We start from the raw sequence: 16,920 nt of genomic DNA on the forward strand, positions 1-16,920 counted from the left end.
AGTGAGTGATACCATTTAAGCAAGCTATCACATTATATGAAATACATTTTGGTTCGATTTGATGAAAATAGATTACCAGTGTTCTTTTATCCATTGTGCTGGATACACTAGAGACCACCTTCCTCAGGTATTCATTTAACAGGTCTCAATTGCATAGAATATTGTCTGATGGAAGGAAAATCAGTTGCTTTACGTGGGCTGGTTGATTTCTTTAACAGCTGTTCATTTTGCTGGTCTTTAACATCTAGACTTAAGTTTTCTATTCCATCTTCAATAGGACTGGGTAGAAGAAAGTAAGAAATAGGGAGAAAAAAGCTCCCATCACTTAATTAGAACAGCTGGATTTTGCATTTAACTGTGAATCATCTTCAGGCCAGAGATGACAAAAAATTATAGTTTATGATTCAGGGCAAACTTCAGTATTTGGAAATTTTCTACCGCATTTATATGGAAAGCAGTTGAAAAAAAAAAAGGATAGTTATGAAGCAGACACTGTCAATAACAACAACAATATCATTTGAAGTTGGCTCCTTAAATTGCATCTGATTATAGCAACTATTGAATGAAATCTTGCCCATCACATTTTTTCTTTAAACAAAACTAGAAATTGAGTGTGATGGAGAATCAGCTGGCTGAGGAATATGAATACTCAGTCTTGCATTTGAAAGAGATTGCTTGAAAACTGTAACCTGCGAGTCTCAGCAGAGCCCCAGAAAGCCTCAAACCTTCCAGAAAAAATGTGTTTGGAGTCAGGCTGAATTTCATCCATGGAAAGCTCTTTCTGTGACACATTTTTGTCAGACAGACATTATTTCCTTAAGAAATTCCTTTAGAGTATGGAAAATTCCTTTTCCTCTTGTTCAACCTCTAAAAATAACATTTGGTAGATTGATAGAGATGTGGGGAAGGTGATGAGAGGAAAACAAGAAACTTATAAAGATGTGGTTTTAGCTCCTCTCCATCCATTGGTTGGGGTGAATATATTTTTTTCCTTCTTTTTTTCCTTTTTCCTGGTTGTCACTTTCTGTTTGTATGTTCTTCAAAATAGATTCAGAGAATCATAGAAATACTGCTATAAATTCTCATTATTCAAGTGTTTTAGTCCTTACAATTTTTTCCAGGCAGTGAGGCAGAAACATAGCCTGAATAAGGATCTAAATTTTGAGCAGTTTATCTGAAGCAAACTGGGTACCTGTCTGTCACTGGCTGCTAAGCATTTAAGTGTCAGGTCTGTTCTCTATATTTGCATCATTGCTGCCCCTGCTTGATTAACTCAGCAGCAGTCGAGCACTAGCTGGATGAAGGCAGAGCTTCAACATGCCTATTGAGGAATAAAATAAAGACTTAAATTCTGAGGCTAAAAGAATTGGGGTTTTCCTGCAATAAAGAATAGTTGCTGAGTTAAAAAGAAAAAGAAAAAAAAAAAGAAAAAGAAAAAGAAAAAGAAAAAGAAAAAGAAAAAGAAAAAGAAAAAGAAAAAGAAAAGGGAAAAGAAAAAGAAAAAGAAAAAGAAAAGGGAAAAGAAAAAGAAAAAGAAAAAGAAAAAGAAAAAGAAAAAGAAAAAGAAAAAGAAAAGGGAAAAGAAAAAGAAGAAGAAAAAGAAAAGGGAAAAGAAAAAGAAAAAGAAAAAGAAAAAGAAAAAGAAAAAGAAAAGGGAAAAGAAAAAGAAAAAGAAAAAGAAAAGGGAAAAAGAAAAAGAAAAAGAAGAAAAAGAAAAAGAAAAAGAAAAAGAAAAAGAAAAAGAAAAAGAAAAAGAAAAAGAAAAAGAAAAAGAAAAAGAAAAAGAAAAAGAAAAAGAAAAAGAAAAAGAAAAAGAAAAAGAAAAAGAAAAAGAAAAAGAAAAAGAAAAAAAACTAGTTTCTATGCTATCTATTCTATATTAACACTTTAGGGACTGAGGTTCTTTTAAGTAGTCATAATTTATGTCTCTGGGTAAAGAAATCAAGGAACATGTAGATACACATTGTTTGGACTGGATCAAACCAGGCACAGCAGGTAGGATAAAACATGTAAACCAGGCTCTGCTTCGTTCGTTTGGGAGAGTGAAAACTCTCCCAAAGGAGGAGGATTCTTATTTAGGTTGCACTTTGTACATAGTTTTTCAGTATGAGCACTGGCAGATTTCCTTTCTGCTGATGTGCTTTTAAAGATCTTCCAAGGGAAGGACTCAACCATGCATGACTGCTGTAAAAGCAAGGCATTTTGAGACATGAAAAGGAAAAAGGTGGGTTGAAGAAAGGGTGGAACAGGACAGCTTGAAATCAGCAGAGCCTGTTTGACCAGAGGCAAGAGCTACAAGCAAATCTGATATAAGCAAGGTTTGTATGAGGAAAGAAGATGGTAAGTATAAAGAATTTGAGGATAATAAAGAAGAAAAAGTAATTTTTTAAATGAAGATATGGGCTAGCTGGGACTCTGTTTTGTAGACTTCATTTGTTTGCTGTGGCACTGACACAACCATTTGTTTCAGTGAGGTTTATTGCAGAAACTATTGCATTTTTTTTTTTTTTTCTGAGAGTAGAGGTAAATGACCTCAGGCTTCATTATGAGGTAATGAACATTCTGTCAACATCTTCTAATGAATAAAACTGCTATATCTAAAAATCAAAAAGTTCTTATGATACTTAGTCCTTTGTTTGATAAAGCTAGATAAGGTGTAACTCATATGCGAAGGTAATGGAGAGCCCAACAAGTAGTGGAATAGAGAAAGAAAAGAAAGGAAAATAAATGAATCAATTAGCACCCTATGAATCGTCTTTGATTCTTTACTTTGCTGAAGCAGAGTATTTTTTTTCAGAGTGTCTGATATGACGCTTTGTTTTGTTTCTAGGAGAAAAACAAAGTTGATAACACACTGATGTTCATACTTGCTGATAAGCAGCACTGTACAGAGCCAAGAACATTCCAGTTTCTCAATGCATGAGCTGGGTGTCTGTCGGTGGGTGGTGAGCAATTGCTTGTGCATTACCTTTGATACACATTCATATATACGTATATTTCTCATAATCATTATTCTTTTTTTTTACTGTATGTTAGTAAATAGTTTTATTTCAGGAGTTCTACTTTGTTTATTTTTTTCCTTTTGATTCTTGTCCCTGTCCCACTGGGAAGAGGGGGAGTGAGCAAACAACTGTGTGGTGCTGAGCCACCTGCAGGGCTAAGTAGAAAAGTAGAGCAATATGAGCCTAAGATTAAAAACATAAGTATGCTTCGATGTCATATGCTGTTGCAAATAAAAGATTCCTTCTGTCTTTCTGCAAATAGCACTAAAATTAAATAAGAAACCAGAACCTTGTAGGTAAATGCAACCCTAACAGGGCTTGAAAACTCAGAAGAAACTTTCAAAACTTCAGTCGTTCTCCTTAATATATTAATTACTGAGATTCTGGTATAGTTTTCTCAGGAGATGGTGGAATATTGTCGTCAAACTCAATGGGAAAAATGGGAAAATACAGTGACATTTAACTTAAAATTACTTTTGAAATTATTTGTACGATAGGCTTCCTTTCAGGAGTAAAAAATACAACAATTTTATAAAGAAAACAGTTATTGAAGCTCATATCATTTTAGGCAAATTACATTTTTACTAATTGGCAGATTCTTGTCATTCGTGGGGAATGCATGCTACATAGGAAATATATAGTAAAATATAGAAAATATAGTATATGATGAGTCAGGCGTTGCTCCCATTTGAAATCACAAGCAATGTTCCCATTGATCTGACTCTGAGAGGCAAACATCATTGCATGGAGGCTGAATCAAATAACAGTTCTTATGAACCTCACTTGAATAAAGAAGAAATTATTTTTGAGTAAGCAGGAAGCAAGCAGGAGATCAGGCTATCCTGACCCTTATTTGATCTTTCTGACATTCATTACAGTCATCTTTTTCTTAATGATTTGGCTTGTGCTGTGAGACTGGTATGTGTTTCCCTGCATTCATCCTGGCTGTGGCAGGATTGAGGACTCCTTTCTGACCTCCAGAAACGGTGAGTGGCTGAGGACCAGGCAAGAGAAGCTGCTTCTACACATTTTTCAGGACAGTCATTTTCCTCATTGCCCTAAATGTTGCTATTACATAGTACAGCTAAAAAATGATGGAGATTACAGATCTCCTAAATATGCCCTTTTTTTATATAATGCTTCTTCTGGGCTCATGGTCTTTGACCTTGACTAAATGATTGTTTAATAATGCATGGAGTTTTAGCCTGACTAACTAGGGAATTATTGCCTTCTCTTTTCAATTCTCTGAGAAAAAAAAAAAACAGTCTGTATTAAAGTTTGTAAAAGATAAGACTACTTAGAGAAAAGTTTGCAGATTTGGTGTATGATGACACTTCGTACTCTAAAGAGCTAGCAATAAAATTTTCTCTGAGGTTTGTTGAATCCATTCTCTAAACTCCAGTGATATGTGAGACCAAGCCCTGTGGAACAAGCCTTCAGTTCCATACTGGATTTAAAAGTGTGAATAAAGAATTTTTTATTTGGACTAAGCAATCCAAACAACAGAAAATTATTGCAAGCTTTCTTTGAATTATTCCTCACGGATCTTATTTGTATATTCATGTTGCACATATGGAAGATTTGTTTCTCTTTCATTATTTTGTTAACAGAAAGGCAGATTAGCAATTGTTGATGTTATTTGTATTCTGCCCAACTTGCAGTCTTCTGCCAATTGTACACAGGTGTAGGGGCTCATGGTCAGACTGGGGCTATAGTGGGGCCCGAGAGGTTTGCTCACAGTGAGTAGGAACATCCAGATTTATATTTTTCATTTAGATTTATATTTTTCATTTATATTTACATGCATGGAAGTCACACTCTCACCAAAAGGAAAATTTCCATTCAGACAGACTGAAGAAATTATCAGCTGAAATGGCACAGGTACACACACAAGGTATGACTTTACTTGCATTAATGGATCAATTAATGGATCAGGTGTTTGACACTGTGTGGTATAGTGAGACAAGTTATGGCCTGGGTGGACCCAAGGGTACATGAAGGTTATAAGAGCAGCAGTGAGTCACTGGTAAAGGAAGTTGTTGACTGAGCACTGAGAATAATGCTTTTTAATTCACAATCTAATAACATAAAGCAAGCAGAGGTGTGCATACTGAGCCATCCAGTAGGCTGGCAGGGAAGCAATGCCTCATGCACATCATGAGATATTTAACAACTGCTTGAGAGAGATAATATTTCATGGGGACTTTTGGAAGCAATTTTTTTCAGTGTCTGGCCCTGATGGCTGCTCCTGCTCATGATTCTCTCTTGTTTTGGATCTAAAACACTTGTATATAAGTGGAGCTGCTGCTCCAGCCTTATAATGGAAGGAAGGATCCTAAAAATTGCTGCAATGATGAGCTACATTCTCTGGATGGTACAGAGACAAGCCATGACACAAGTATTCCTCTTAGCCGGCCGTGCACATCACAGATGTGACACGGGTTGTTCCCACTGAGCGTGTGGCACACCAACCCACTCTCTTTGGAAATATCTCCCCATTCATTGCCGAGGAAAAACTGTTGCTCTCACTCAAAATCACATCTGGCAGCAGTTATTTGACTATAGAATTTTCCTCTGTATAATATGAGGTCTGGGACCAGTCATTACTCTGTACTAATGCTGATTTTGTGTGATTCTGTGTGATATATTTTTTTTCCAGTGGTAAAATTAAAAGGGTGAATGTTTTAAAATTGGTGCTATTTTAATCCCAAACAGTAATAAAAAGGAACAGTGTTCCTGGTCATAGTTGTTCTAAAATGTAGACTTTTTGTCTAATTTCAGATGAACATAAAAGCTTGAAGTTTTGGAATTTTTCAGGAGCAGTGCAGTCCCTCTGCTTCAGCACTTCTGCCCCCTCTCAGAAGGAGCAGTGCTAACCTACCAGAGTTCCCATACTGTAAAGTAAAGGTCTTTTCATAATGTAATTACTGGACCTTTAAATATGTGTAGAATGAAAATGCCGGTTATCCAAATATTTTAGAGAAAGATAGACAGGGTCATAAAATTTTGGAAGGGAAACACATTTACCGTGATTAGATTTAATAACATGTTCAGCAGTATTCCATAATATTGTATTTCTCCAGTAACATTCCTTATTATAAAAGATAATAGAGAGCCATGTAAAATATCACTGCCCAGTCAACTTAAGAAAATAAGGAATAATTTGAAAAACTCATTGCCTATTCTCAGGTTCTTGACTTATATGATTCTTGACATCACAGAAGAAAGCCGCCAGTACCAGAGTTTGAACTTGAAAATGTGACACTGTTATTTCATTTGTGGTGTTTATATAGAATAATAGGGGTGTCAAATAACCCAGAGAAACTTCCCTCTCCCCAAATAAAGTGCTTTTCTTTGGGAATAGGTAGGCACAGGCCGTCATCTTGCAAACACTCACACTTGTGTTTAATATAACAACTGTGAAGAGTCCTCACGATTTTAGTGGGACCACACACAGAAGAAAAAATAGCACAAATTAAAAAAAGCAGATTCAGAACAAAGAATCTAGACTATCTGGACAGATCCCATAAAACTAGATAGTTGACTTCAACTAGCGGACTAAATTTCACAGAGTACGAGGAAAGCTGACATTCCATTCTATAAGATATTTCAAGCTGTCAAAAACTTGGCATTGTTCCAAATGGAGTCAAACTCTCAAAGACTTCAACTTTCTAAGACCAAAAAATCTTTTGAATGTTGGCATTTCTTCTTATTGTTTAAAAAACTTCAGCTATAACAATTAAAAATTACATCACTTTGTTTGAAATAAGATATTGCAACTCTGCAAATTTTCCCCTTTTTCACCAGAGAATTGCATATTACTCTAAATTTCCTACAGTAGTTACTCAGACTTGCTGTGTGTACTGTACCAAATAACCATAAACAACTGATAGGAAAGATGGGTATAAAAGACTAAAGAGAGATTGAAGCTCAAGTTTTCAGTGAGAATGAACACACCATCCAGTGGAACATAAGCAACAGGTGCCCAAAGGCTAGATTTCAGATACAGGCATAAAAGATGGTTGTTAATTATCATAAAACAGAATTTGAATTGTCTTGCTCAGGTTGGGACATCTACTGAATCCAATATTCTTGGTACTGGAGAACCTTGGACCCACCTAACACGGCTATAGACTTTGGGATCTGGCATTCATTGGGATATCTGTGAAAATCATTCCACTGCACAGGAAAGGTAAGTTCAGAAGAACCTTGCATGGACCAAAGTACAACTGCAAAGATTTAAATGGTTCTCTACACCAGAAGTGAAACTAGAGGAGATTTTGACAGTGATGTGCAGACAGTTCTTTGCTTTTGAGTTGTACTTTGGTCCATGCAACACATCTCCAAATATTTCTTATTTTCCTTGATGGATAGACACACTCAGGCCGTTTTCAACTTCCTGCATGTTTTCTGGCATTTTGCATCTGCAGGAGAATGGCCTGGTTAGAGAACGCAGCCTTGGAAAGTGTGTCGCATCCAACCTTGTTTCAGCTTCAGGTGCCCTAATTCTCAGGAATACGTTCTGCTTGAAAAGTTAGGAGGTGTTTTTTCTTCAACTTCTTGCTTCATTTAATTTCTTACTTTCCTTTCTTTACCTTAAATTGAAGATTACTTAATTAACAGATGGTGTGACAGCATCAGTGGACAAGGGAAAGGCGACTGATGTTATCTGCCTGGACTTGAGCAAGGCCTTTGACATGGTCCCCCACCACATTCTTATCTCCAAGTTGGAGGAATGTGGATTTGATAGGTGGATCACTTGATGGATAAGAAATTGGTTGAAAGGCCGCAGACAGAGGGTGGTCATCAATGGTTCTATGTCCAGGTGGAGGCCAGTAGTGAGCAGCATCCCCCAGGGGTCTGTCTTGGGACCAGTGCTCTTTAACATCATTATCAATGACATCAATGACAGAATTGAGTGCACCCTCAGCAAGTTTGCTGATGACACCAAGCTGAGTGGTGCAATTGACATGGTGGAAGGAAGGAATGCCATTCAGAGAGGCCATTCAACAGGCTTGAAGGGTGGGCCCGGGTGAACCTGATGAGGTTCAACACAGCAAAGTGCAAGGTTTTGCACTTGGGCCGGGGGAATCCCATGCATCTGTACAGATGGAAGGAGCGGTCCTTGAGAGCAGCCCTGCAGAGAAGGACCTAGGGGTCCTGATGGATGAAAAGCTTAACATGAGCCAGCAGTGTGCTCTTGCAGCTCAGAAAGTGAATGGTATCCTGGGCTCCATTAGAAGAGGGGTGGCCAGCAGGGACAGGGAAGTGATTGTCCCCCTCTACTCTGCTCTTGTGAGCTTCCCATCTGGAGTACTGTGTCCAGGTCTGGAGCCCCCAGTACAAGAAAGACAGAGAACTGTTGGAGAGGGCCCAGAGGAGAGACACAAAAAAGATCAGGTCCACCTCCCCTACGAAGACAGGCTGAGGGAGCTGGGCTTGTTCAGCTGGGCTTGTTCAGCCTGGAAAAAAGAAGGCTGTGGGGTGACCTCATTGCAGCCTTTCAATACCTAAAGGGAGCCTACAAACAGGAGGGGAATCAACTCTTTGAAAGGGTAGATAACAGCAGAACAAGAGGAAATGGTTTTAAGTTGAGGGAGGGAAGTTTTAGGTTGGATGTCAGGGGGAAGTTCTTCGCAGAGAGAGTGGTGAGGTGCTGGAACAGGCTGCCCAGAGAGGCTGTGGATGCCCCATCACCAGAGGTGTTCAAGGCCAGATTGGATGGGGCTCTGAGCAGCCTGGTCTAGTATTAAATGTGGAGGTTCGTTGCCCTGCATGTGTCAGGGGTGCTGGAGATTCACGATCCTTGAGGTCCCTTCCAACCCTGGCCATTCTGTGATTCTGTGATTCTGTGAACACAAAGTGAAAGATCTAAGGAACTGAGAGGCATTGTCCCCAGATACTAAAAAGCAGATGCATAGAAAAGGTTGGTCTCAGATTCAATTATATAAGGAGGCCTATGCACGTGGATGTTTGAAATGAATGTCCTAATCATAATAATTTAAGGATATGATTGCTGCTATCTTTCCCTTTCTTCCCTTGTTTTTTTTTTTTTTTTTTTTTTTCCTGTGATAGGCTTCCCTTCCTAGCTTGGCAAAGTCCATGGCTTGTGAATTAAAACTAAACCATAAAATGTCCTCTGAATCTCCATTGTGGAATTTTTCTCTTCTGCATGGTTGCTAATTTACTGGGGATGTGCTTCTGTTCTGCACTAATCTAAAATTTATTCAAAGAAACTGCACAAGTCAAGCATCCATTCTAGGTTTGTGAAGGTCAAGAAGTCTGAACATACAATACTAGGTATAACTTCCAGTACTGACAAATCTATAGCCAAAAATGATTGCAGCAAACAGTGGAATGCATCATCGTATTCCTGCTCTGGTCTTCTGCTACTCTTGTGCTGGCAGTAATGGCCTCCAGGCCTCCTGTGGCCTCCAGGGCCACCAACAGCTGGGAGAGAGCAGTGGGAACTCTGACTCTCAGAATAGAAATTCTCCAAAACAACTTGTGGATCTTGTCCCAGGAGCCCAAAGCTCTCTGGAAATCAGTTATGTTGGCTCCTAAATCTCTCAGAGGCTTTTGAAAATATTCTTAAATCACAAGATGTGAGATTCTGTAAGGATTTGACTGTTAAGTTAACATCTGCTGTACAGTAAAGGCTAAAGCAGATGTGGGAAGTGGGAGGGTAATTGAATAAGGCTGTTTTGAAAGGGTTTGAAAACAAGTGAAGAGGTCTGCAGTTTTCAGTGCCTAATGTTTGTATTCTAGTGCTGAGACACCTTCCCAAGTAAACTTGTTTTATCCAATTCCAAAGGTAATCATCTCTTCAAATATGGTCTGCCTAGCATTTGCTTTTGTCAATACTTTTACTGTTTGTTAATCTCTGAGGAAAAAAAAACAACAAAAAACAAAAAACCCAAAACTTTGATAACTGGAATATCACAGTTGTGGAAAAGCAATTCACAGTAGCTATTTTCTCATGTGGAACAAAAATTCCTTAAAAAAAACAGATAGGATGGATCTTTTCTTTTACAACTGCTCCTTTAATAAACTGTTTAAACCACGTTTTTTGTCCCCCTCAGGCTTGTTGCTTGTTTGAAGCAGGATGACAGGGCTCTTCTACTGTTTGGAAAGTCACTGAAGTTGGTGCTCCAGAACAGAGCTACCCATTCTTCTTCTCAGAGGTAATTGATTTGCCTCAGCTACAGACGTGTACTGAGGGTCTCAAAAGTGAAGACTTTGTTTTTCTTTTTGAATGACTGGGGCTGTCTGTATTAGACAAATGTCCAGGTGGTCTCAAATTATTTACAACTGCAGGAACCTCTGTGGTCAGAGGATTATCTGCATGGGGAAACACATTTGAAAGTCAATATTTCCCTTCTCAGAAAACAGGACAACCTTTGTTAGTGCATGTTCTCATTTGGAAAACTTTAATAGTAAGCTAAGAGAACCTACACATATAGATCTCACTTTCCAATCTCTTGTGAGTACTGATTTCCTTTAAAAGATCATAAAAATGTAAAAAATAGAAGTAAAAAAGAAAGAAGGTTCTTGGATGTATTCCATACTTTTATTAATTTTCTGTTATGTGCATCTACCCAGTAAGGGGAATTGAATACTATATATTCTGATCAGACTACTCCTTGAAGGTCAGCTCAAAGGTCAGTTCAAGTGTTGGACTTAATTTGCACAAGTGTGAACTGTGTATTTATAAATACACTATAAGGACTTTTCAGCAACACTTACCTCTTCTAATCCCCTGCTGAGGGGAAGCACAACATTTTAAAGAACACTTACTGCCTAAGAGCATCCATCCTCCAGCAAAGTCGCTCTCATCCAGGTCCCTGTCTTCCTGCCGTTCCTGTTTGTTTTTGTTTTTTTTTTTGATGCTGCCTTCATTTTCACAACAAAATTGAAGTTTTAGCCCATAGCAGTCAGTATAATTGACTTTTTCAGTTTTAGCAATCATTTCTTTCTGGAGTGTCTTCGGGGTTATTCTTAGGTCTACCTTTTAGGCTACTGGCAGCTGTTCAGCCTGGCAGACAGATGAATGTTTTAAGAGGAAATCTGACAGTCTGAATATATCTCCTACAGCACTGGTGCCAAGAGAGTCACTATTTTAAATGCCTATAGAAATGTGTATATACACATTTATAAAATATGGTAGCCAAGTTATAGACTTGCTTTAGTTTTTAATTTTGCAGTTTGTTTTTTTTGAATCACAGAGTAATATAATTTAGGAATGGAAAAATTGTATTAGGTCATTTAATCTATCTCACTGCCAAAGTGGGATTGTTCCCTGCAGTATATTTTCCAAAGTTTTATCCAGTACTTTTCCATTCTTAGGTCTGGGATTACACTTCAGTTTTAAATTGTTAGCTTAAATTTTGACATGTTAAGGATTTTTCTTTGGAACTGACTGAATTCTGTTTCCACCATGTGGTGATGACAACAGTGATTTTTTCAGTTGTATGAGAAGCTAACTGAAGCTATTAAGCTATGGATTTATTAGGGAAGAGTTCTTCTCTCATCTAACCATGAGAGAGATTGTATATTTGTCCTTCAATGGGTAGAGTTGGGGGCTATATTTTTGAATTGCTAACAGCATATGTGTTTGTTTGCTATTTTATTCTCTCTAGCATGAGTTTCTTCTCTTCTTTTGGGTATGAGTAACACATGAAGTGAATATTTCCTTGGGTCTCTCTTTAACTGATTAATGTTTCTTAGTCACTCACCTCCTAAACAGCACTTCAGTAATATCAGTCAATAATATATGATGAACAGGCAAAGGTTTTCTATTTCAACTTACAGCAAATATTAAGCTTTTTCAAAATATTTATTTATTTATTTATTTACAACAATAAGGGTGAAACAGTTTCAAGGGAGGTCCCAGGCTAGTAACAATAAAGTTCATTTTTAGAAATTACTAAAACAGAGATAATTGCTACAAGTCAGATCCAAGCGTGGCACCCTTAGAAGCAAACTCAGGCTGTATTGCTGCTGTGCTGCCTGTGCTCTGTGCACCAAATTCAGTGGCATTTATCCCTGCTGCTGCTTGTGGTTCTGGACCAGAATGGAGCTAGGTTCAGGAGACTGAACACTGCAATGAATCACCGTATACATTGCAATCAGGACTGGTGTTTCTTGGAGCCAGCAGATGTAACAAACTCTGTCCTAAGACAAACAGATGATCTGATGTACATGCATGCTCCCTCCAATTTCATCATGTAGCATCTAGGAGCTCATGCATAGATCTGCTGAATCATGTAAATTTAGATCAAAATAAGATGTAATTTTGTTGGTTAGCAGTTCTTTATCCTTTCTGACAGATTTTTTGAATGTAGCTTTCCTGGACACTGATTTCCAGCACAAATAATTATTAAAAATCTTAATATATCAGACTTATAGCAACCAGGCTCCGTGCTAATGAGATGTTAACCCTCACTGCTTTTAAAATCTGGTGGTTTCTGAACAGAGAGGCTCTATGGGATTTAATTAGAGTGATTTAACCTTTTCCCACTGAAATGGTGGCCCTACATGCTTTTCATTTTCAGCTTGCTCATTGCACCTCCCTCTCAAACAAACCTGACTGGTGTTTGAAATGTTTGAAAAATGCTGTGAGGATGTAAGGGACTAGGAAGCAGAGCACTGTCATTAGTACACTGAACTGCTAGTCAGGAGACCCAGGTTCCCTCCCAGCTGTATTGCTGATTTCCTGTAGCTGTGTGCAAAGATGTTGTCATGCCAATAAAGTCTGACTGAACTGTGCGTGACCTGGCCATGTCAGCTACAGCCAGCCAAAATATTCACTACTGCTTGCTAAAGTTTTAGCCACCTCAGTTTGCAGATTAGTTTGAAACGTCGTCCCAGTTTCCTATTTGACTGTTTCTGATAATATTTTTCCTAATGATTTATAGAACCAGAATTGGCAATAGTGATGAGTTTCTATTTCCCTCTATTTCTTGATCTGTGAAATGAGAGTGATGAATGTTTTTTTTTGTCTTAACAGGATTAAAAAGCAGTTTGTCTTCATTCTTTAGTGCATTTGAAACAAAAAATGCTGGGAAAGTGCAAAGCTGACTGTAAAATGCTGTTTCTCCCATCTCCCTTGCATCCTGTACATTCATGAAGATGTAGGACACTGTGGCTCTGCTTGTTTATATCTTGTTACATATCCTGGCTTAGGTTCGAAAAATGACTTGTAAATAGGATTAACATTCACCCACTGAAATTTCTTTGGCAGGTGATAACATATGAGATCATTTTACACAGCTCTAATCACCATTAAATCCTTCACCAATACCAGTCTAGTGAGTCAAGACAGTGCCTATTTGACCCAGTGCAAAGGAAACCACTAGTAAACCTACTGGCCATCTCAGATATCATTCCCCTCCTCGAATCAGAAAAGATCAATTTTAATTTCTCTCTCTCTCTCTCCTTTTTTTTTTTTTTTTCTTGAACCCATAACATATAATAACACCAGAAGAGATTTATCGTTCCTCCTCATATTTTCTAGGGTAAAAGCTAGGGAGCCTGAAGGGTTTATGTCAGCCCCAACATGACTTAACTGAACTGTCTTAATCTGTGGACCAATTTGCTCTACAGCCCCCTAAGGAAGGAACTTGTTGATTTTGGCAGTGTTTACTTTTGCTACAAACAAATACATCTTTTTCCAGACCGGCTGGCTCTTAAAAATCACTTGAGAGCTCAGGAAAAAAAAATCTGCCCCAGGCTGCGCTGGTATTCTCTTTCCTGTGTTCTAGGGAAAGCTTTTGTGTTCTCCACAGCTGCTTGAGGATAATCCGCTGTGTCAAGATTATGCACAGAGTCAATAGAAATGCCTGTAAAATTCTCTGAATTTAGTTTCCTTCACTATGGGGGGAGGAAGGGGGGGGAAGAATTGGTCACAGAAAAAAAAAAAAAAGGATAAATGAAGATTCTTGACTAATTTAACTGCGTTCTCAACTACAAGGTGAAGAAATAAAAGAAATGGTTTGAACCTGCTTGCCTTTCACTTTCAGGAACTATGTGTTACATTCCTATTTTTCTCAATTTGTATAGATCTCACACCAGTAAGTTTTACTATAAGTATTTGCTTTTAGATATTATTTATCAGAGTATAATATATATATATATAATATCAGAAATGAAATCTGTTTCCAACCCAAACACAGCAACCTCAAATTTTTAATTATTCACACATGTATCTCACAAAGTGATGAGAGCCATGTAATATATTGCAGAGACATATAATTCACCTCTGCCTGCTTGAATTGCACTTTCTCACTAGTTTGTCATCACCAGAACCATTACTTAGCAGTCAGATTTCTAGCTGCTTCTAACAGACACTATCATTAAAAAATATTCCTCACTTTCTAAGAAAAAACTGTTCCATCTTCTTGTACTACCTTGTGGTTCAGGCAGTCTTCTAGCACATATGTGCTCTAATCATTTACTGTAAAGAAATTGACCCTCACCTCTTACATGGGGATAGAAATCACTAAACTTTAAAATAGTTTTGAAATAGTTTTTTTTTTTTTTTCTGCTTCCACTAGAAATTAAAAAAAGAAAAAAGTAACCACACACTTTTCTTTCAAAAGAAAAAACATAAGGTTTTGAAGAGGATCATAGGCTTTGCATCTCATGAGGACAGAAACTGGCTGTCTTGTGTTTCTGTTTGGGGTACTCTGGCACTTAATCTGCAGTTTCTGTACAAACAAACATTACATTAAAACTATCAAGCCATGTTTATAGGTTACCAGCATTTATTAGCTGAAGCTTTATTACCTCTTCACTGTTAATATAGTTAGACTCAGTGAACCTAAGTACCCACTTTTACATTTTTTAATGTACAGTCTTTTCCTATGTTTTTTTTTCCTAATAATATCTCTTATCAATGAACCTGATGCAGATGGGAGCAGATGTTAGTGTGGAGAAAATAAGACTGATAAACCCACCAAAATTAAGATAGGACACATATGAATGTTGTGTATAAAACCTCAGAAAGGTGAAAACTAAGAAGGATTCTTAGGTCTTCCCCCTTTTCCACCATACTGTGAAGAGAAGTGTTTTGTGAGAATGATGGATATCATGAATTTGCTTGCACCTGCATGTTGACCATATCTTCTCTAGTGAATCCTGTCTACACATTTCATGCTGCAGAAAGCAAACTCGCACCTTAGATACTCCAGTGCTCAGCCCAGTGTACAGTGCATATCCTTTGCAGGTAACGTGTTAGGCTGAAGGATGGCTCTCCTTTCCCACAGGACATCTTCCAGGTTATGTGGAAGGTAGATTGAGTTGTGTGTGGACAGCTGAACTGAGTAATGTTTTAAACCACCCAACGCTGTACACCAGTTAGCAGTAGCTAGCACTGAAAGAGAATACTGATTTTCCTTTCTGCAGCTTTACTCTCTGATGTATTTATAGACTGGTTTCAGCTGCAGTGGAGATGATTTTTCTTTCATAATGTCTGGTATGATGCTGTTTTAGCTTTAGGAAAAAAAACAAAAAGCAATGTTGGTAACATACCAATGTTTTAATTGTTGATGACCAGTGATGTATGGAGCAAAGGATATTTCAGTTTCTCAGCATCCATACTGGCCTGCCAATGAGAGGGGCTGAGGTGAAGTAAGGAGTTGGAAAGGGACAGAGCCAGGACAGCTGATCTGAACTAGCCAAAGAGATATTCCATACCATACAACATCATGTGAATAAAACTTGAAAAAGAGTGGGGAGTGGGGCAGATGTGCAGCTACTGATTGAGACTGGCTGAGCATCACTTAGATTGTGTATATATATATTCATTCCTCCTTTCTGTTTTAGTAGTTTTTATCTCAGTCAACAAGTTCTGTTTTTTATGTGATTTTTTGTAGTTTTCGTTCCAATCTTCTCCTCCATCCATTGGAAAAGGACGGGAATAAACAAGTGTGTGGTGCTGAGTTGCCTGCTGACTTAAGCCACAGCATAGCCATATTTTCTCTCAGCAGTGATTTCTCTTGATTTAATTGTATTCTTAAGTTTGAAGTTTCTTGCTACTATTCTTTCACTTGTTTTGTAATGACAGTAGAAGTAACACATTTGGACAGTGGCTGTGTGTTTGCTTGTATACTTGTTTGTTGTAAGTTCTTTTTCGTCAAAGACTTGAAACATATTTAGATAAAAGAAAATAGGGAGATCTCAACCAAGTAAAGTGTGAAAGGGTGAATAGGAAACTCTGGCTCAAAATCTGCTGCTTCATGATCTGCAGTGGCAAAATTTCCCTCTTACATCCACAAAATACTTGCTGTAAAAGGAAGGTAACTAATGGATTACTGCTATATGTCCAGATCAGTGACTTACGCTGTTGGCTGACAGCATGGTCTGAATCTAGAAGGAATGGCCAAATCTAAAAAAGTCAGAGGTGTAATAGATAGAAATAATGCAAGGAAGAATGTCACCTTCACTCACTCAGAAGATGTTAAAATTTTGAATTTCATATTGGATTGTATCATATATCATACACAGTTTGGATGGCTTTCCACTGCCTCTCCATGTCTAACAGCCATCATGCTGGAGCATGTACAGTTTTGCTCATTTATGGAACTTCATCAGCTGCTCAGGTTTTTGATTTTCTTCTACCTGCCTAATCCATTGCTAGTATCTACTGCTTGTTGTTAAAGTATTCTCAAAAAAAAACACCTTGTAAAGGTCTGGTCTTTGTTTAGGTCATTCAGGAAAACTGTGTCAAAACTCAGTGGAACCCCTTGCAGTCAGTATTAGGAGGATCTTCTGGATGTTCTTCAAGTTGCTATGGCTGATCACTTGTGCATGAGTGCATATGGATCCTCAAGAACTTCAAAGTCTGCAGTCCTGTTCATGTTCATCCTCTGTCTGGCCTGAGATCCCATTTCTCCAAGTGCTCTGTAATGAATGCTTA

Source organism: Tetrao urogallus (assembly GCF_951394365.1).
Source record: "Tetrao urogallus genome assembly, chromosome: 7".
Classification (NCBI taxonomy): Eukaryota; Metazoa; Chordata; class Aves; order Galliformes; family Phasianidae; genus Tetrao; species Tetrao urogallus.